This window comes from Lithobates pipiens, unplaced genomic scaffold, assembly GCF_037356315.1.
Source record: "Lithobates pipiens isolate NorthernLeopardFrog02 unplaced genomic scaffold, aLitPip1_a1.2 Scaffold_22, whole genome shotgun sequence".
Classification (NCBI taxonomy): domain Eukaryota; kingdom Metazoa; phylum Chordata; class Amphibia; order Anura; family Ranidae; genus Lithobates; species Lithobates pipiens.
This window is the reverse complement of record NW_027507784.1, coordinates 54,703,087-54,723,980: the sequence shown is the minus strand read 5'-3', so window position 1 is coordinate 54,723,980 and position 20,894 is coordinate 54,703,087. Positions and strand designations below refer to the sequence as shown.

Below are 20,894 nucleotides of genomic sequence, written 5' to 3'. Positions count from 1 at the left end.
GTGCAGCTGTGCATGGTAGCCAATCAGCTTCTAACTTCAGCTTGTTCAGTTAAAATAAATAAACTATAGGCACCCCCCCCCCCCATGTGATAATTATAAGGTTATAACCTCTGTAAGGTAATAAAGGTAAGGTTATAACCCCTGTAAGAGAATTATTTTTTTTTCTTTGCCCTTTGTCCCTGTGGGTAGATTTACTTTCACTTCCTGTCCCACAGCCAAAACAGGAAGGGAGAGGAAATCCCTGCAAATTAAAAAGGAATCTCATAAGGACCCCTAGGTTCCCCTCTAATACTTTTCTGGAGACAACCCAAAATGTGTGAATTTTTTTTTACTTTCAATGATAATGGCAGACAGGACAAAGAGGAGGGTAAACCTCCCTAACGGGGGGCACAGGCAGCATTAAAAACAGGCAATCTAATCCCTCTCCACTCTATCCAAAACTAAAAAAAGTTTGCTTTTAGTTATACATGAAGCTTTGACAATAAAACCTGGAAGCTGATTGGTTACTATACAAAGACGCACCAGATGTGGCACTTTGCAGTTTTAGTAAATCAACCAATATTTTTCTTTTTTCAAAGATTTGATCGTAACATCTGTGCCCACCATAAGTGTATGGCACATCGAAAGAACCTTTTTCGATCTCCGATCGCATTTTACTCCTGCACTGTATATCTAGGAACAATATACGATCGTATATAAAATCATTCTGTGGAATAGAGATTGGAAATGATGGGATAATCCAATATTTTGGAGTTGTCACCAGAACATTCCCACCCCCTAGAGAAATTTTCCTAAAGGAAGCATTTCCCTCATTTCCTGTTGTCACTACAGGACACAAAGTGAAATATATTATACTTTTTTTTTTTTTTTTTAATTAATAATTATTATTTTTTTTTTAAATATTGATACATTTCTAATGGAAACTCATTCGCTACATTTTATAGATCCAGTATTCAATGATCAGCCACACTTTTCTAACTTACATAATACTTACAGAATTGCTACTCAACTGGAGGGGATGCCTCCGCTGGGCGCAGCAGGGGACATCATCGTCTCGAGAGCAAGCTATACCAAAATAGCAACCACTGCAATTTATAACTAGACTTTGGGGTGAGGCACTCATGTTTTCCCCAACACGGTTATATTGCAAGTTAAAAAAAAAAAAATTTTTTACACAACCTAAAAATTTACATTAAAAACAGAGGCTGTAGTCACATGCATTTGCAGCTATCTGGGGTTTCTGCCCTGCCTCATTGAGGCTCCCCTGTAAAGGGCACTCCTAACTCTGATATATGAGCGGCTCCATGTTGGAACATATATATCAGTGAATAAATTAAGAGCAGGTATGCCTGGATCAACCCATCTCTCCTTAAAGGCACAGGGGGGGGGGGGGTCATTAGAAGCCATGCAAGAGCACAAAGGCTGGGAAACTTTTTTTTTTGTTGGTTTGTCCTGTGTAAAGCCCTTCCACGTGCACCTTACTTCAGATCTAGGTATAAATTGGGGCGGTTGTCCTTTTTGTGTAGCTTGCTTGCTGGAATTGGTGCAGGAACACATTGGACACCTTCAGCTGCCATTGTGCTCTTTGTTGGCTTTTATTGTGTTCCTGCGCCTTTAAGGAGGAATGGGCACCCTCTAGATATGCTTGCCTTTAATTTATCCATTGCTATACATGCTGAAAAAATGGAGACCCTCAAATATAAGAGTAATGGCGGCCATACCCTATGTGAAAAATCGTCCAAAATGCGGTCATTAGCCCATTCGTTTGTTTTTTCAGCCAGTTAATGGGCACAAAATCGATAATCGTTTGGATGTTTTTGAGCTGAAAAAATGAAGGACAAGTTTGGAAATTTTCTGCCCAATGAACAATAAATTGAAAGGTTAATGCTTCCCGTCCGACCTGTCTGCACTAGGTATATGTAAAAGAACAAATAAAAATTTTAATTCTGTCCACTGAACAATTTATCAGCCATTACGTGATGGCACCATCGTTTGCACTCTCGGCCGAACATTCATTTTTCGAAATTGGGTTCGCCCGATTTTTTAGTATAGTGTATGGCAAGCATAAGGATAGCACTTTACAGAGGAGCTGGTGTAGCTGGCACACATATGTGCAAATGAGAAATATAGAAAAGTGACAGAAGGAAAAAAAAAACCCAAGTGGTCTATTAAGGCTCCATGCATACTAGTTTTTTTAAACTAAAAAAATGCTGGTAATATCATTTTGTAGTAGTGTTTTATTAGCATTTTTGCAATAAAAGGGGGGGGGGGAAACCACTATTGGCCGTGTTTAGGAGTGTTTCTGCTGGAAAAACACTCTAGTAAACTCTACAAAAACTATTTTTTTTTTCTCTGCTCCTAGACACTAAAGCTCAAAAAATGCTAATAACCTAAAATAGAGTGCATAGACACATAGGATAACACCATCTAGCTTCTAGGAGCTTAAAAAAATCCGCTAGTGTGCATGGAGCCGAAGTCTGCTTTGTTTGTTTGTTTTTTGGTCTGAATATAGATCTGATTTTCCCAAGCATGTTTGAATGCAACAAACAGCTTTGGTTTTATTTTATATTATTTGTGTAATTTTGTTTTATTTGCAGACTAGCTGGTAAGTATGCTGGGAAAAGTTTTTGTTTGTGCACTGTCCTCCTTACCGGAAATTCATCAAGTGATTGTAAAGATTTAAATTTATTTTCCTAAAATAACAATCTTGTTATACTTACCAGCCCCGACCCTCCTCCTCTTGGATCCCATGTTGTTGGTTCTGTTCCTTCTGTTCGAGTGCCCCACATGCACGCCATTTCCAATGAAGGCTTTTATAAAAGTAAAGGTGGTATTAAAGGATAAGTCACGTTTTGGAACATGTTATTTATAAAGTAGATGTGCACATCTACCTGTCCTAACCAAGGGTAAAAGCTCTGAAGGCCTGGGTAGTGCATTGTATTTTCATGTACTTTTAAACCAATTCATCCCTAAAATGTGTCCCCTACTTGGACATTGGAAGCAATAGAAGTTGCCTATAGAATCTTATGTGTAAACCTGCTCCAAAAAAACAACTAGAAAGTCAAGAAATATTTTGTTTTAATATTTTTATATAGGGTAACCTAATAATGCAATAATCAATATTTTTTTTTTAACTTTCCCCATATGTCATAACGTTTTAAATGATACAGTTTAACTTCCCCATATATTATATAAAAAATATATATTTTTTTATGTATGCTGGGTAAATAGAAGCACATACAGTGGGGGGGGGCTTCAAAGTTGACACAGTCATTTTTTATTTGTATTTAACTTTTTTTATTTATTAATTTTTTGCATTTTGAATAGAGTAGGGTGGCTTCAAATTTGCGACCTATGTCCCATTGGGAACATTTTTCTTCACTTCCTGTCGCAGGGACACAAGAAGTGAGAGGATATTGCTGGGGGGGTTTTTTTTTCTTTTTTTTTCTTTTTTTGGGGGGGGTCTGGATTTGGTCAGTGAAGACTAGATCCAGACCACTCCCATGCCATCTGTGTAGCAAACAGATCACTTTGAATAGTGATTTATTGCTCGGCGGAATCGGCAAGCAATGGATCACTACATGCATTAATCTTTTGCTGCAGTGTACAGAGACCCTAGACAGAGCTGAAACAGCTCTACATAGAAACCTATTGGTTTCTGTTTTTTTTTTTTGTGGTTGCTCAAAGCTTAACCACTTCAATACCGGGCATTTTCACCCCCTTCCTGCCCATGCCAATTTCCATTTTTCAGCACTGTAACACTTTGACAATTGCGCGGTTATGCAACACTGTACCCATTTTTTTCCCCCACAAATAGAGCTTTCTTTTGGTGGTATTTTTTGCTTTTTTCTAACTATAGGGGGAGGGGACACACAAGGGGAGGAGACCGATCGGTCTCCTCTCACCTGACAGGATGTGGGTCTGTGTATTTGCACACACAGATCAATGGTCCTGCTCTGTTATAGGGCAATCGCTGGTGCCAGGCAGACATCGCGGCCGCGGGGAATATGCATTGGGGCTCCCGAGTGACGTGGCGGGTGCGCGCCCCGTAGACGGCCGGGAAGCTGAGGACGTCCTATAATGCCCGCCCAGGATGGGAGATCCCTCCTGCGGATGTCATTTGACAATGGCTGGAATGTGAAGTGGTTAATTGAACAAGCTGACGTTAAAAGCTGATTGGCTACCATGCACAGCTGCACTGGATTTTTTTCACTCTCCAGTTTTAATAAATCAACCCCATTGTGTTCAGTGATCTGCTACAGGCCCTCTATGAAGCTTTGTAGTGAGATTGTTTGTTTTAGCATTGGACCCCCAATGCCACTGACAGCCACTGATCCTGGCGGGGGTCACAAACCAATGCGACTGGGAGCCATTTTAAAAAATGTAAGCCCTCGTTCACACCGAACACGGCTTTGAAATCAGATGAACTCGCATGATTTCAAAGCTGCATTTCAGTCCGACTTCGGGGACGGCTTAAACATCTGCGTGAGTTCATGCACAGATTTCTATTGAAATCGCCCCTGAAGTCGCCAAAAGTAGTGCAGGAACTACTTTTGAAGATCAGTGCGGTGCCGCAAAGTGAGCATTACACTGATTGGGACTTTCCTATTGCCAGCAATAAGCTCTGATTTGACATGCGATTTGACCTGTCAAAACGCACCGATGTGAACGGGGACTTAGGCTAGGTTTGTATCTATGCATTTTGCAGTGCATTTTCAGTCCATGTGAGCGTGACCCATAGGAAATCATATCACATCAGTGTGTTTTGGAAATAGTCAAGTACTTTTTTTGCCTGCTACAGGCTGCGGTTTTGGTTGTATAGACTTCAAAGGAAACAGAGCAGAAACGCATCAAAAACTCATAAAAAAATGGTCAATGTTGACTGAGAGAGAAGTTCCACTTTAAGAGTAGCTGCTATAGAGAGGATGAAGGTATGAGCAAACAACCCTGATAGCTGTATATCTATGGGGACCAATAGCATTTGACCAAGCCTTTGAGGCTCGGTTCACACTAGTGCGAATTGGATGTGGGTTTTACCGCATCCAATTCACATGTCAGAAGATTGTGACCGACTCTCAATAGAGCCGGTTCACACATCTCCGGGGGGAATTGCACACAAATCCTGTGCGTCTTTTGGTCTGTTTCAGGTCCAAATTCAGCCAAAAATTCGGACTGAAATCAGACCTGAAACATTGAATGGAGATGCACCGGATCCCCTGTTGTGAGCCGCTCCATGTTGCGGTATGAATCCAGAATTAAAGCTTAGTACACATGGGCCGAATGTTGGGCGACAGCGTCTGGTTCAATATAACCCGCCCAACATGTGTATGGCAGCTGGTCCAACAGAAGCCCACTGTTTGGCCAGCTTCTGTCCGATGAGCATACTGGAAAACCAGCCGCTGACGGACTCCCGACCGGCTGCCATTGTCTGAGAGCGCTAATCGGAGTGTTCTTGTTGGGGGGATGGAGGTCGTCCCGCTGTCCGATCACAATAGAACAGCAGGGGAGATCGCTGTACTAAGACTGCATTCACACTACAGTGTTTTGAATTGTGGGCCCATTTGTCGCAGATCGGCCTGCAATTTCACAGCATCAAGGTGGGAATGACAAAACGCGGGATTTGCACTCGAGATGCCGTTCGTTTGATTACCACTCAAAAGTAGCTCCTGAACTATTTTTGGGGCGATATGCGTCCCGCGATTGCAGCACATTTTATCTTACGACAGTCGCAGCAGACCCGCACCGTGATTTGAGGTGTCATTCAAATGAATGGCATCTCAGATGCGAGTCTTGCGTTTTGTCGTTGGCACCTCGGCACTGACAAATCTTGGGCAGATCTGCGGCAAATCTTCCCGCGATTCAAAACGCTGTAGTGTGAATGCAGCCTAACTTTGGATTGTTAGTACAATGGCTCCTATTGGAGCTGTCAGATTTTTTTTTCCTTCAACCTACTGAGTTGAATGGAAAAAAATAAAATAAATTTGTGGTGTGCATAGCTCCCACCTGTCCCTGATTTGGAGGGACTGTCCCTGATTTCGAGAGACTGTCCTTGATTTGGAGCAATGTCCCTCTGTCCCTCTTTCCTCCTCATTTGTCCTTCATTTTGGTCTGATCCATATAGTTGTATATAAAATGCACTTTTTATCTTTCCAAGCGTGATTCCCGGTGCTAAACCTTTCATCCAAATTATAAATTGCTGCATTTGTACATTTTATAAGCCAATATAAAGGAATAGCAGTGGTAACAAAAAAAGTCCCTTGTGGATTTAAAGTGGATGTAAACCCAAATTATTTATTTCTTTTGATGTCATAATGTAGAGTATAAGATTTCCTATCATTTGAGCCCAGTTTTGCCACAAAGAGTTAATCTATTTCTGAGCAATCCTCTTTTATTGTTCAGTGAGCTAAATCTTGACAAACAGAGAAAAACTTTGTCAATTCCTCCCCCTTGCTGTGAGTGACAGGTGATTTACATATCTTGTGCACTAGCCTAAGAGACGTGCATTATTTTTTGATTCCCTCCCACTCCTTTCTTCTGCTGCTCTGCCAGGATTGGATGTTCCACACCTCAGCATGATTGGGCATGCTGAAGTCATGTGGTTACTTTCCTGCCTTTTCACTGGATGTTGGAGGTCATAGCAGAAGTTCAGTGTAAGAAATACACAGAAGAAAATGCATATTGACAAGGGGAGTGTAGAGGTGGGTGGGGAGTCTACTGACATCACGGCTCCACCCCCCAACCCACAGACACACACACAGAATCTGCAGTTTTTCGGGTCTCATAACAGACAGAGGGGAGACACCCTAAAGTGGAACTTCCGCTGATTGGAACCCTCCCCCCCTCTGGCACCACAATTGGCACCTTTCAGGGGGGAGGGGGGTGCAGATACCTGTACAGTACAGGTATCTGCACCCACTTCTGGCATAGATATCCGCAGAATCTGCGGATATTTACGCCACTTCCCGCGGGTCCCCCGCTGTCTGCTGGGAAACGCACGGATCCCGGAAACAGCGGGGACCATTCTTATTGCGCAGCGCGACTCGCGCATGCCGAGTAGGGAACCAGAAAATTAAACCGCAAGGCTCCACTTCCTGATTCCCACACCCGAGATGGCAGCGGCAGCACCCGAGAGACGATCGAGAGATCGGCTTCGGGTGCCGACATCGCGGGCGCGCTGGGCGGGTAAGTGTCCTTATTTTAAAAGTCAGCAGCTGCAGTATTTGTAGCTGCTGGCTTTTTTTTTTTTTTAAACGGCCGGACTCCCTCTTTAACCTTTTTTTGGGGGGTTAATTCTCCTTTAAGGGGGTGTGGCAGGGGGTGTGTCCTATGCCTACATACATTTGCTAGTAGGTGTCCCTCATTCCCATCTCAAAATGTTGGGAGGTGTAGTGGTCTGTACTAGGCTAAAGAATGGCGATCTCTCCTTCCTATATCAGTTGGGCGATTGGAATCTGCCACCACCATAGATATGAGACGATTGCCTTATCAGTCTGAAAACGGTCAGATTGGGTGACTCCTCTTCCATGTCTGTGCCCAGTTTTTAGTCCTAGATTGCACATCCTTCTCTGCATGGCACAATCACCGTGCCTCACTGCAAAGCTTATGGAGCATCTGTAGGTTTTACTGTAGTGAACTCCAGGGTGGCCTGAAAGCTGAAAATCACAGAGCTTAGCAGAGGTGGGGGCAGTTCCCGTCAAGGACACGCTGCTCTTGGTCACCGCTAAGCCGAAGCCACACTTAACACAGAGGTCATCAGTTTCATTCACACTGATGCTCCTTGCCATATGTTCAAGCTTTACCTGTGTTCGCTGATGTAAACCCTGCCCGCTGACATATGTACAATAAGTTAACGCTTTTATCCATGAAAGGAATTTTTTTTACTGCATTCTGTCAAGCAAGATTAAAGAGCTATGAAGTGTTTAGTATTCTGTCCTGGGTCAGAGGTTTGGGTCGCACCAAGAACACAATATAAAAATAATTTGTATGTTACCCCCATTTTTATTTTTTTGGTGCTATCCATTCTAAAATCTGACAACATATGGCGAGGTTAACTGGTTTCTACCAAAACTCATCCTACTATGGTTGGGGCATTGCATTGTAAGTTCGCAGACTACTGTCAATCATTTAAGGCCCATTTACACGTATTTTAATTCTTCTAACACGCTATAAGACACGTGTTATGGGGAAAAGGAGAGGAGCTCACAGAGATGTTACAAAGAGGCGGTGAAAGACAAAAAATAATAATAAAAAAATACATGAAAAATAGATTACAGTGTCATTAAAGGGGTTGTAACCCTTCAAGGTTTTTCACCTCAATGCATTCTATGTATTCTATGCATTGTGGTGAAAAACCTCCTGTAATGCTGCAGCCCCCCCGAGCCCTCGTTTTTAACTTGCCTGTACCCCCCATTTCACGTCGCGGGGCGAGCACACCAGCAAAAGAAAGTGTCCCAGGTCCTGATTGGATGGATTGATAACAGCACAGCCATTGGCTCCCGCGCTGCTGTCAATCAGATCCAATGACCGGGGGCGGGGTCAAGTCATACATTCGGCTTCTATGGATGCCGAATGAATGACTCGGGAGCATGCTCGCAAGGTAACCCCCTGGGAAAGTGCTTCTCCCAGGGGGTTATCTAATGCGGGGAGGAGCTGTGAGCCGCTGAGGGACCCCAGAAGAGGATGTTCCGGGCCACTCTGTGCAAAACAAGCTGCACAGTAGAGGTAAGTATTTAATTATTATTATTTTTTATTTTTTTTAAACAAAGCTTTAGTGTCACTTTTAAGGTATTTGTTACCCCAACATTTCATGTTCTGATACACTATATTACCAAAAGTATTGGGACACCTGTCTTTAAACGCACATGAAATTTAATGGCATCCCAGTCTTAGTCCGTAGGGTTCAATATTGAGTTGGCCCACCCTTTGCAGCTATAACAGCTTCATCTCTTCTGGGAAGGCTGTCCAAAAGGTTTAGGAGTGTGTCTATGGGAAGGTTTGACCGTTCTTCCAGAACGAGGTGACGTAAACCACGTACATCGGGACTATAAACAGGCCAGGGCCAGTAGCCAACAGCTTTCATCTTAGTTTATTTTGAGCATGCGTGGCACTTTGTCCGTCGGAATTGTCTACACATGATTGGAATTTATGCGATCGGATTTTGTTGTCGGAAAATTTTAGATCCTGCGCTCAAACTTTGTGCGTTGGAAAATCTGTCAGAAAAAGTCCGATAGACAACATAATCCAATCAGTCTTTTTCCATTGGAATTTCTGAACCCATGTGTACAGGGCATAAGGCGGGGATGCCATTAAAGTTCACATGTGTTTAAAGGCAGGTGTCCCGATACTTTTGGTAATATAGTGTACATTTAAATATGTGCTTAGCGATCACTATAAAAGCAATGTGAAGAATATTTAAATGTTAAGATAAAAAATGACGTGCATGGTAACTGTGTTATGGCTCATACATTTTGCGTTTTTGCATACATGGCAATGAATGGCTTTCAACGGGAATATGCTGGTAATTTTGTCACCCCCCCCCCGCCGCACATGCATAAAACTGTATACCCCTGGACTGTCTGCACCTGATGGGCTCATTCCAGCACATGTGCATGCTGCATAGAAAATAGTTATTAGGAAGTCATTTGAGTACCCTCACTTGGCGTTTGCTGAATATTTGCACCCGAAACCTCTTTGGGACATCCTAGTGAGATCCCTGTGCTCTGTTCCTAGGCCTGCACCACTGCTGTGGGGTTTCCACTCTCCCTTTTTTAGAGTTTTATTTTATATTACGGAGAATGCAGCAGTAGCCAAGGTGGCCAGGTAAAGAGAATAGGACGGAAGATCTGGAAATGCATGGAAGGGACTGAGATACAAATTTGGATCCCTATGTGGTAACTAGGGATGAGCCGCACCCCCCCCCCCCCCCCCCCGGTTCGGTTCACACCAGAACCTTCGAACGGACCGAAAATTTGTACGAACCTTAGAACCCCATTAAAGTCTATGGGACTCGAACGTTCAAAATCAAAAGTGCTAATTTTAAAGGCTAATATGCAAGATATTGTCCTAAAAAGGCTTTGGGGACCCGACTCCTGCCCCATTGGATCAATGCCAATTTTTTTTTCAGGAGCACTGATTTTATTGACTTTAAAGTAAAAAAAAGTGAAATATTCCTTTAAATATCGTGCCTGGGGGATGTCTATAGTATGCCTGTAAAGTGCCATGTGTTTCCCGTGTTTAGAACAGTCCCTGCACAAAATTACATTTAACGGAAAAAAGTCATTTAAAACTGCTTGTGGTTTTAATGTAATGTCTGGTTCTGGCAATATGGATGAAAATCAGTGATAAAAATAGCATTGGTAGCCCCCCCGCCCATTACCAGCCCCTTTTGGTCTTGTACGCATATTAAGGGGAACCCCGTACCCAAATTAAAAAAAGAAAAGGCGTGGGCCCCCAGGCCCTATATACTCAGAACAGCAGTATACAGGCGGTACAAACAAGACAGGGACTGTGTAGGTGTGTTGTGTTAAGTAGAATCTGTTTGTAATTTTGAACTGGTACATTCTTAAAGTGTAGCTCCAGTCAACAAAATGGTAAAATTTTTTAAGCTTTTTGGAAAACAGGGAAGGGTTATCACCCCTGTATAATTTTTTTTTTTTTTGCCGTCCGTCTTTTTTCATCTCCTGTTGTCTCCTTCCATTTGCAAGTAGGAGACGTTTGTAAGTTGGATGTTTGAAAGTAGGGGCCTGCCCTATATGCTCTGCAGAAATTTGGGCCTAAGGTGTTGGTGTTCCCACAACACTGTAAGCCCTCAAAGTGACTCTTGGTAGGTGCTGGAGCGTCCTACTGTGAACAATTATTATATCAAGAATTGTAATTACATGCCATTGTTGAACAGTGGTAGAAAAATTGGGCCTTTGGTGGTTGGGGTGGTGATGCTGGTGCCACAACACTGTAAGTCCTCAGTTACTCTCGGTGGGCGCAGGAACGGGCCCTGCTCTGAAATATTATATCAAGTATTATAATTCACCTGTAAAACATTAAATACATGCACCTGTTAAACATTAAATCAGGTATATACTGTGCAGGAGGCACACAACACCCACTATAAATGCTGCAGATGCCTGTATTACAGAAACAGAACAACACCAGCAATAAGGGGTATCTTCAGGTGTATACTGTGCAGGAGGCACACAACACCCTCTCTAACTGCTGCAGATGCCTGTATTACAGAAACAGAGCAACACCATCAATAAGGGGTAGCTTCAGGTGTATACTGTGCAGGAGGCACACAACACCCACTGTACAACGCTAGGTTCCCAAGCAAAAAGACACTGTCCCTGCCTATCTTGCTTTTTCCCTGCATGCCAACACACTACACAAGGCCGCCGCGCTGGCGGCCTTATATAGTGTGGGGCGTGTACTAAACCCCACTGAGCTATAACTGGCCACAGGCATCCAGCCTGTGGCCAATTATGGCTCTCCTCGCTGCCGGCGCTTTAATTGGCCAAGCATGCGGGCTCACAGTGCATGCTTGGCCAATCATGAGCCAGCAATGCACTACGATAGCATAGTGCATTGTGGGTCGTTCTCGCTGCACGAATATGGTGCGAACGGTCCACAAAGTTCTGAATTCACCGAACAGGCGAACGGCCCATGTTTGAGTCGAACACCGAGCTCTTCCCTAATGGTAACTATAAAAATGTTATGGATGCTGTAAGTTAAGCAGACCTCCAGCCAAAAATAACAAGATAAAGATGAATTATCCATTAAAACATAAAATAAAAACAACTTGTGCTGCAATATTCACTTTCTGCCTAGAGATTTCCCCAACAGTGCTCATTTCAGCCACTAGATATCCTCAATCCGACAGCCAGCATCATTCGACCCAGTTCCTCTGAGCTCAGATCTTCCTGGAATCACCCCAGCCTGTGACTGGAGAACGAAAGGTCAAGCGGCACAGTGATGAGTTTAGCTCTCTGCCATCAGCATGCACAGGGACTAACTGGCTCCTTGTGCTGTTTCTTCTTTTCACACTGCAGCACTGCTATACATAGATTACAAGGAGACACCAGGTCACATTCAGGTACTTCCACCGATTGCATTTAAAAAAATACAGGTAATTATACTCAGTGCCAGGACATGGTCACCCAGTGCCCAGGGCAAAGATGCCAAGCTGTGCCCCCCGTTCATGATGTGCAAGCTTAGGGGATGCTATGCTTGTCAAAATCAGTACTCCTGTTTGTAACAGAAGGAAGGCGCCCTTATCCCTACAGTAAACCATTGAGTCCAGGGCAACTGACCCTCTTGCCCACCCCTTGACCCGGCCTTGATTATACCGTATATTATTACAAAGCTACATTTGTTTGCATCTATACTTGCCTGGAGTTCATATTTAAAAAAACAAATCTTCTCCGGTCTAGTATCGGTTAAGTTTATAGAGCTTGGGAGTTATGAAAAAAGTACACGTTCATACTAGGCATAAATAATAATAATATGAAAAAAAAGTGCACAGACACACAATGAGCAGGCTGGTAAGCAGGACTATTGGAGCTTATAAGGTCAGTGAAGCTGGAAATTAGATTAGTCACAATACAGCGTGATATGAATGGTACAGTATGGGCATACACAGTCAGATATTAATAATATGGTAATAAAAATACCTGTGGTTTTGTATGCTAAAAGGAAATCATTTTCCAACTATTAATCTTCCCGCTCAACAGCTGCCCAAACTAAAATACTGAATTATTTGTACAAGGCAAATAGGAAAACGAACCAGCCGTATTGGGGGGAAAAAAATCCTAAATCTAATGTTTGGATCTACAGTTCTTTTTAAATATACATTTTATAAGCTACTTCAAATAGCTGTCAAGATCAAGAGTAAGATAAGCCACAGTGCAACCTCGGGTTTTGTCTGGAGCCAAAAAAAGAGCAAGATTGGGTTGGTTGGTGGCAGATTTTTCTTAAATATATATTTTGTGTTCTACATCAAATACCCTGCAGGATGCAGGACACGATACACCATTGTGCTCCGATTTTACCTGGAAACCAGCAGCCAGGAGGTGCATGGGGTTTGTAGTGAGTGGCAGCCTATACATACCTGATATTTCTAAAGGGTCTATGTAACCTACACTATATTACCAAAAGTTTTGTGACGCCTACCTTTACACGCACATGAAATAGAATTGCATCCCAGTCTTAACCACTTGCCGACCAGCCGCTGCAGTTGTACTTGCGGGAGAATGGCACAGCTCGGCGAAACAACATTATGTTAACGTAGGTTTGAACCCTACGGAATAGACTGGGATGACAATAAATGTCATGTGCGTGTAAAGGCAGGCGTCCCAATACTGTTGGTAATATAGTGTATTTTAAATGGTAATCTATCTATCAGGTCTATCAGATAGGTAGTCTAAAGCTGGCCATACATGGCTCAGTACTTTTTCCTCAGCCAGTGGGAGGAGTGAACAAAATGTAACAGAATCCCCCAATCCACACAACCAAGGTGGATGGAGGAACCCCCTCCCCCCCCCCCCCCCCCCCACATTGTATTATTGTATTCTGACAGCAGAGGACTCAGCTAGATTCCTTCGCTGTCAGAATACACTGACAGCGCTACAGCACTAATTGGACTAATGTTTTCCAGCAAGCCCAGTAGATCCTCTATTTTTCTTTTCTTTTTGGCAATATGGAATAACACAGGGTAAGGGCCGGTTCACACTGCGACGCGAGGCGAGGCGACACGGCTCGCCTCGCCTCGCTCCCGCAAGTCGCCCCCATTCAGTACTATGGAACCGTTCTGAGAGGAGCGACTCGAGTCGCTCCGACTCAGAAAAAAGGTTCCTGTACTACTTCGGGGCGACTTCGGGGGCGACTTGCATTGACTTCTATGCAGAAGTCCTCTGCAAGTCGCCGCTGAGCTCCCCGCAAGTCGCGGCGAGGTAAGTCGGAGACGCCTCGCCGCGGCTCGCTGTGTGAACCGGCCCTAAGTATGTTTGTTTTTTAAATTAAATTGCAATGATCTCCAGAAACCAGTATTGTCTGAGCTGCAATTAATATATTTTAAAGAGTATTTATAGGCTGTGTGGGTGTCCCTTGACAGAAAGTTGTTGATTTCAGCCAGTCGCTCCTTGGGGGCCCCCTTTTGGAAATGTCTCGCACCTATTTCAGTTCAAGTAAACTTTGCACATTTTTGATTGGAAAGAGATTGGGTTCCATTAAAATGGTAAAATAAATTTGAAAATATAAAAATGGTTGCACTATAATGGATATTATGGAATATGATATTTGTAACTATGTTATGATTGTAGATATTCAAATGTTGTCAGGGATGGGCTCAGCCCTTCCTTCTCTGAGCTGGCCGCTCAGCTGTCAGCTAATTGCCAGCTCCTATCTCTCCACAGTGACTCACCTTTTGATGATATCCTGCTTGTCAGTCCTGCCTACTTTATCTGGACTGGACAGCTTATCTCTGCCTTTGCCTTGGTCACATCTCTAGAGACGCTCTCCTGTGTTCCTGTTAAAGACTTGCTTGGCTGACATTCCTTCTGGCTCCAGATCCTGCTTGCTGTTCTACTATGCTCATCTCTGGCTCCCTGACGTTTTGGCTTGGCTGACTATCCTTTCTGGTTCCTGAACTCTGGCTATGTTTTGACTATGTTTACTCTGTTTACCTTTTTTTTTTATTATTACTAAACAAGTGAAATTTAACTGTACTCCTGTCTCACTCCCTCCTTACTTCTATTCTTCCTTCATTCCTCTCTTCATTTCTTCCTCACCTTTCTCCCTCCATACCTTCCTTTCTTCCTTCTCTCCTTAATTGCGTTATTTCTTCCTTCCTCTCTTCATTTCTTCCTTACTTCCCTCCCCCTCTTCCCTTCCTTCCTTTTCCCTCTGTCTTTCCATGTGTTTGCAGTATTTTATGTGAGCTTACGACTGTGGAATAGATTTGCATTTCTTTTAAAAAGCTAGTGCTCTGAGATACTGTATATTGTACAATGGCTGTCACTTGTGGATTTGTCCCAGAGCAAACAACTGTTGGTTTAGGCTGATGTAACCGAGAGGTGGGGAATGGCTCTTAACTCACCTAACAATTAGCGGACACTAACTTTAGCTGTGATCCCAGTGGAGACCATGGTGTAACCTGCTCCCTCCTCAGAGACATCCTCAGGAGCGAGCTGTATTCCAGTGATCAATGTGCTGCTAGAGAATATCACGGAGGAGATGCCACATTGTACAGGAAAACATTTTTTCTTTATCTAAATTCGCTGGCACAAAATAACAGAGGGTATACATAAAGCTATTATTTTATTCATGTATAAACCAATACAGGCCTGTATAACGGGGCAGTGTGCACAGCAGGGCATGATGGTGAAGCACTGGAGCAAATGACTTTTGGAGTTTATGTATAAAAAATGGGTGAACAAGAAAACATCTGAGCAACCAACCAGCATTCAGCTATCATTTCCATAGTGTATAGCTCATACATAAGCCCGGTGGTGGGTTAGAATAAGAGCAGAATGGGCAGCCGCCTGGTCCCAGACTCCAGAGGGGTCCATGAGGCTGCAAACAAAGTTTGTGGCTTATGGAGGGGACTGGTAAACCCCATGTAGATGGTACATTGGTGGCATTTCAACACAGATCTTTAGCACAACAAGGCAGCCTCATATATACTCATGCCATGTAGAAAATGTAGGACGATTTGTCCTGGAAAAGTAAATATATTCTAGCAACAGACAAAGCAGGCCAAGCCTGGCCAATCAAATAGGTGTGGCAAAAGCCATTGAATGGCACTATGACAATGCCAATATGTTATCAGTACACCTCCATCTTCCTTGAAAATCCTTTAATGGGCACATAGTAGACTAGATATCAAGGATGTGTAAACAGTGGCAGATAGATTAACCAAGGGGCCCCTGAGCAAGATTAATTTTTGGGCCCCCGATTCAACTATTAGTCAAGTAAAAAGACCTTTTGCTGTGTGTTGATGGCTGGCTACATAGAAGTGAAACCTTTCCAAGTCTGTGTGACAGCGGGAGACTTCTAGTATAAATAGACCCCAAAAGGCCCTTGTGCAGCTGCTAAAACTGCACAAATGGTATGTCCACCTGTCCGTCTCACAGTGCATTGACGATCTCGCAGTGCATTATGGGACGTTCCGCGGGTGCTCAAATTTCCCGCGAATGCCCCATAATGTTCTAAATTCGGCGAATGGGCGAACACCCAATGTTCGAGTTTAACTTACGTTCGACTAAAACATCGGGCTCATCCCTAGTGGTCAGTAAGTTATAAATATAATAATACATAAAATAATGTAGAATGTAGTGTATCTAGCATATTTGACACTCAGAGCAGATTGTTTTTTAACATTCCCCTGCTCGATAAGAAAAAATTGTTTCCATAACAAATGGAAAGAATAATAGTGATGGCCAGAATAGAAAAACACTAATGCCCTGTACACACGGTCGGACATTCCAACCACAAAATCCATCTGATTTTTTTCTGACGGATTTTGGCCGAAACTTGTCATGCATACACACGGTCGGACAAAGTTGTTGGAAAATCCGATCGTTCAGAATGAGGTGACATTCGTTGCATTACGACGGGACTACGTAGAGGCTAGTAGCCAATTGCTTTGGTCTTGTAATTTAATCTGAGCATGTGTGGCACTTTGTCCGTCACAATTCTCTACAAACGATCGGAAAAAGTCAGATCGGATTTTGTTGTCGGTAAATTTTAGATCCAGCTCTCAAACTTTTTCCTTCGGGATTTCCGACGGAAAAAGTCCAATAGAGCCCACACACGATCGGATTTTCCGACAACTTAATCCAATCGGACCTTTTCCTTTGGAATTTCCTGGTCTTGTTGCTGTCACCTTCATCTTCATCTTCTTCTTCCTTCCAATGTTCACACAACGCTCTCTCCGGCCGTAATGGCAGGGACGCGTTGTGCGGTGACTTATATAGGCATAAGGGGCGGGGTCACTGGGTGACCCCACCCCTTATGATGTCACAGTCACAGCATCCTCCAGGACTGTGACATTGTGTCAACATCGGAAGGGAGAAGAAGAAGGAAGAAGAAGAAGAAGGCGACAGCAACAAGACCGGGCCAATGCTAGTAAAAGAGCTGTAAGAAGATAGCGGAGGCCCAGCAAGAAGAACCGAAGAGCGGGACAAGACCCCCGAAGTCGGAAGAAGACCCCCGAAGTCAGAAGAAGACCCCTGGGCTCCTCTGCTAGCAAAAGAGTGGCAAAAGAGCAGAAGATAGCGGAGGAGCCCGGCGAGAAGACCCCCCAAAGACGGAAGAAGACCCCCGGAGCTGTCTAATAAAGTACTTTAAAAACCTGTGTTGTGTTTTTTTATTAACACTTTTTTCCCCCAGGTGAATGGGTAGGGGTACATCATACCCCATACTCATTCACATAGGGTGGGGTGCCGGATTCTGATAAGCCCCCCGCCCACAGACCCCAACAACCAACGGCAAGGGTTGTCGGAAAGACGCCCTTGTCCTCATCTACATGGGGAAAAGGTGCTTTGGGGTGGGGGGGGGCCATAGGGTCCCCCTTTCCCCAAAGCACCCCCCATGTTGAGGGCACTCGGCCTGGTACGGTTCAGGAGGGGGGGTGCTCGCTGGTCCCCATCCCCTTTCCTGACCGGCTGGCCTGTGTGCTCGGATAAGGGTCTGGTATGGACTTTGGGGGGACTCCCACTCTGTTTTTTCGGAGTAGGGGTTCCCCTTTAAATCCATAACAGGTGACGGGGTTCACGAGGTGTCAATATCAGCGATGGAGGCGGTGACATTGACATCCTTTGCTAGTCCCGTCTACCTCGAGTCACGTTCAAAATGAAGGGACTTTACTCCGTGTGTGGACAAGTCTGTTCATTTCAAAAGCCCGGCGGGCTAGCACACAGACGGGCGGATTTTGAATCAAGACTTCTTTCTAAGTCCGCCAGGCGGATTTCCCGGCGGACTCTGGTCCTCCGGACCAAGTCCGCCGGATAGTCCGATCGTATGTACGCTGCATTATACACACCACACTGCCATTCATTTCACTTAGGCCTGATTCAAACCTATGCATTTTTAATGCTTTTTGCATTTTTGCAGATTTGCACTACAGTGCATTTACCATGGTTTTCTATGGAACACATTCTGTAGTGCAAATCTGCAAATGCAAAAAGCATTAAAAATGCATAGGTGTGAATCGGGCCTAACAGGCTTTTTACCCCCATACCAATACGAGGCCCACCTGAAAACCCATAGAAGATCCAGGATTGGGACCCCTATAGCTTCAATAGTGACTAATGTCACCCCGCACAGAGATGGGGCCTTTTCTCCACCTACATCGATTTAAGATTGTGTGGTTGCGCCTGGGTCACAGCAACCTAATTTTTCTTTTTTTTTTGTTTCTTATAATTAACAAAATAACTACATTTAGATACATAATATACTATAAGGGCTCACTTGCCTCTCACCTTTCTTTTTCAGGTGGATTATTTAGGCCTTTTAATGGTTCTCCGATCTGCTTTTTCAGTCTGACCCTTCAGACCTTTGAGGACCACCACCACATGTTGTTGACCAGTGGTTAAAACTGCCCCCCACCTTGCACACAGCAAAAAAGAGAGTTGATATCAATTGTTAGGCCTGGTTCACACCTATGCAGGTTGCAGTTTTCATATTCCAGGTGCATTTTGCATTTTTCAATACACGTTTTTGATCCACTGAAGTCTATGGAACCAAAAACCAGAAAAGAGTCCCAGGACCTTTCCATAAAATGTACAGATGTGAACATGACCCATAGGAAACCATGTTAAATAGACTGTAGTGTGTTTCTGCAAAATTGAAAATGCACTATAAAATGCTTAGGTGTGACTCAGGCCTTAGGCTGGATTCACACCTATGCATTTGTAGTGCTTTTTGCATTTTGCAGATTTGCACTACAGAACATGTTCCATTGGAAACCATGTTAAATGGACTGTAATGCAAATCTGAAAAATGCATAGGTGTGAATCCAACCTTACTGGGAGTTAGAAAATCTGCAAGGATCAAGGAACCCCTAGTAACCGCTGGAGGAACTCCATGGTACCACAAAACCCTAGTGGAGAAACCCTGCACTAAAGACATGCGAGTAGGGTACAGGCAGTCCTCGGGTTACAAACAAGATAGGGTCTGTAGGTTTGTTCTTAAGTGGAATCTGTTTGTAAGTCGTAACAGGTAAATTATTTAAGTGTAGCTCCAGCCAAAAAAAATATTTCTAAGCTTTTTGGATAGCATATGGAAGGGTTAACACCCCTGTGATGTTTGTTTTTCTGTCTATGCCCCTGTTCAGAAGATTTCACCTCACTTCCTGTCCCAATGACAATTGGATTTGGAAAATTTTGGGTTGTTGTGGAAACAATCCTTCAAGAGCAAGCATCGGTTGAGGTAAGCTTTTCCTATAATAACTTTTTAGCCCTTCTACACGCGGTCGGACATTCCGATGGAAAATGTCCGAGTGGACCGTGTTGTCGGATAATCCGACCGTGTGTGGGCTTCATTGGACTTTTTCCGTCGGAAAGTCCGACTAACAAAGTTTGAGAGCTGGATATAAAATTTTCCGACAACATGATCCGATCGGACTTTGATCGTTCGTAGAGAATTCCGATCAGAAATAGTGGCACGCATGCTCAGATCAAATTCCTAGACCAAAGCTATTGGCTACTAGCCTGAACATAGTCCCGTCGTAACTAAAAAACGTCATCACGTTACGAACGATCGGATTTTCCGACAACTTTGTCCGACCGTGTGTATGCAACACCAGTTTTGGACAAAATCCGTCGGAAAAAATCTGACGGATTTTGTTGTCGGAATGTCCAACCGTGTGTACAAGGGCTTACAGGAGTGAATTTCCCTTCCTAGGGGGAGCTTTCCTCTCACTTCCTGTTGTCTCCCTCCGTTTATAAGTTAGATGTTTGTAACTAGGGGACCGCCTGTAATTGGATCCTGTCAAAATTGGCTGTAGTATATGTATGCATGTGAGAAAATAACCTTAGATTGTAAACTCCTTGAGGACAGGAAATGATGTGAACATACACTATGCATAGCACTGTATAATTTTTCTGCCTGGAAGGGCTAGGGTCGTCGGTTTGAATCCCAACCATGGCACTACCTACCTGGAGTTTGCATGGTATCCCTGTGCTTGCATGGGTTTCCTCTGGGAACTCCGGTTTCCTCCCACACTCCAAAGACATGCTGATAGGTTAATTTGACCTAATATATGTATGAATGCAAGTTCGGGACTCTAGAATGTAAGCTTCCTGAGGGCAGGGACTGATGTAAGTGTACAATATATACAGTATGTATAGTGCTGTGTAAATTGACGGAGCGATACAAATACCTGTAATAAATAAATACATTGTTGGTGCTAAATGCCTGTAATGAATTAATTTTATCTTTAGCAAGTGTGTAAAAGGCATGAAGGGCTGGATCAGTTGTGCAGATAATATTTCTGTTAAATGGGATAACAGTGAAGTGAAATATACTGGTTTTGCTGAGTTGCTTACCAGTTCAATATACTATATAAGAGAAACATATCTCAATTGTATATACTGTAGGTAAAATTTTATTCGCACCAGTGAACATTTTACCACAATCGATTTGCCAGTTATGTGATGTGTAGATAAAGGCTATTTTTAGTCAGTCTAGTCCCGGTACAATGGAATGGAATTGCTAGACGGAGAACAGCAATTATTATAAGGCATAGAACTTATTCTTTTTAATGAGTCAATAAAATCGGGACATTCTTTAGATGCTTTGTTATGTAAATGAGAACATATTTTATCTGAAGGCCTTTTCCAATATGTCTCTAACAAGGTCTGAGAATTTTAAATCTACACCAGAGGGTTGAAAAAAAAAAATGTGGA

General features: G+C 43.4%; 1 protein-coding gene across 7 annotated transcripts in view; it reads right to left on the bottom strand.

Moving 5' to 3' along the window:
- Positions 1 to 20,894, bottom strand: part of RBMS1 (RNA binding motif single stranded interacting protein 1) — a 490,465-nt gene that overhangs the window by 217,955 nt on the left and 251,616 nt on the right. The gene's annotated exons all lie outside the window — the stretch shown is intronic.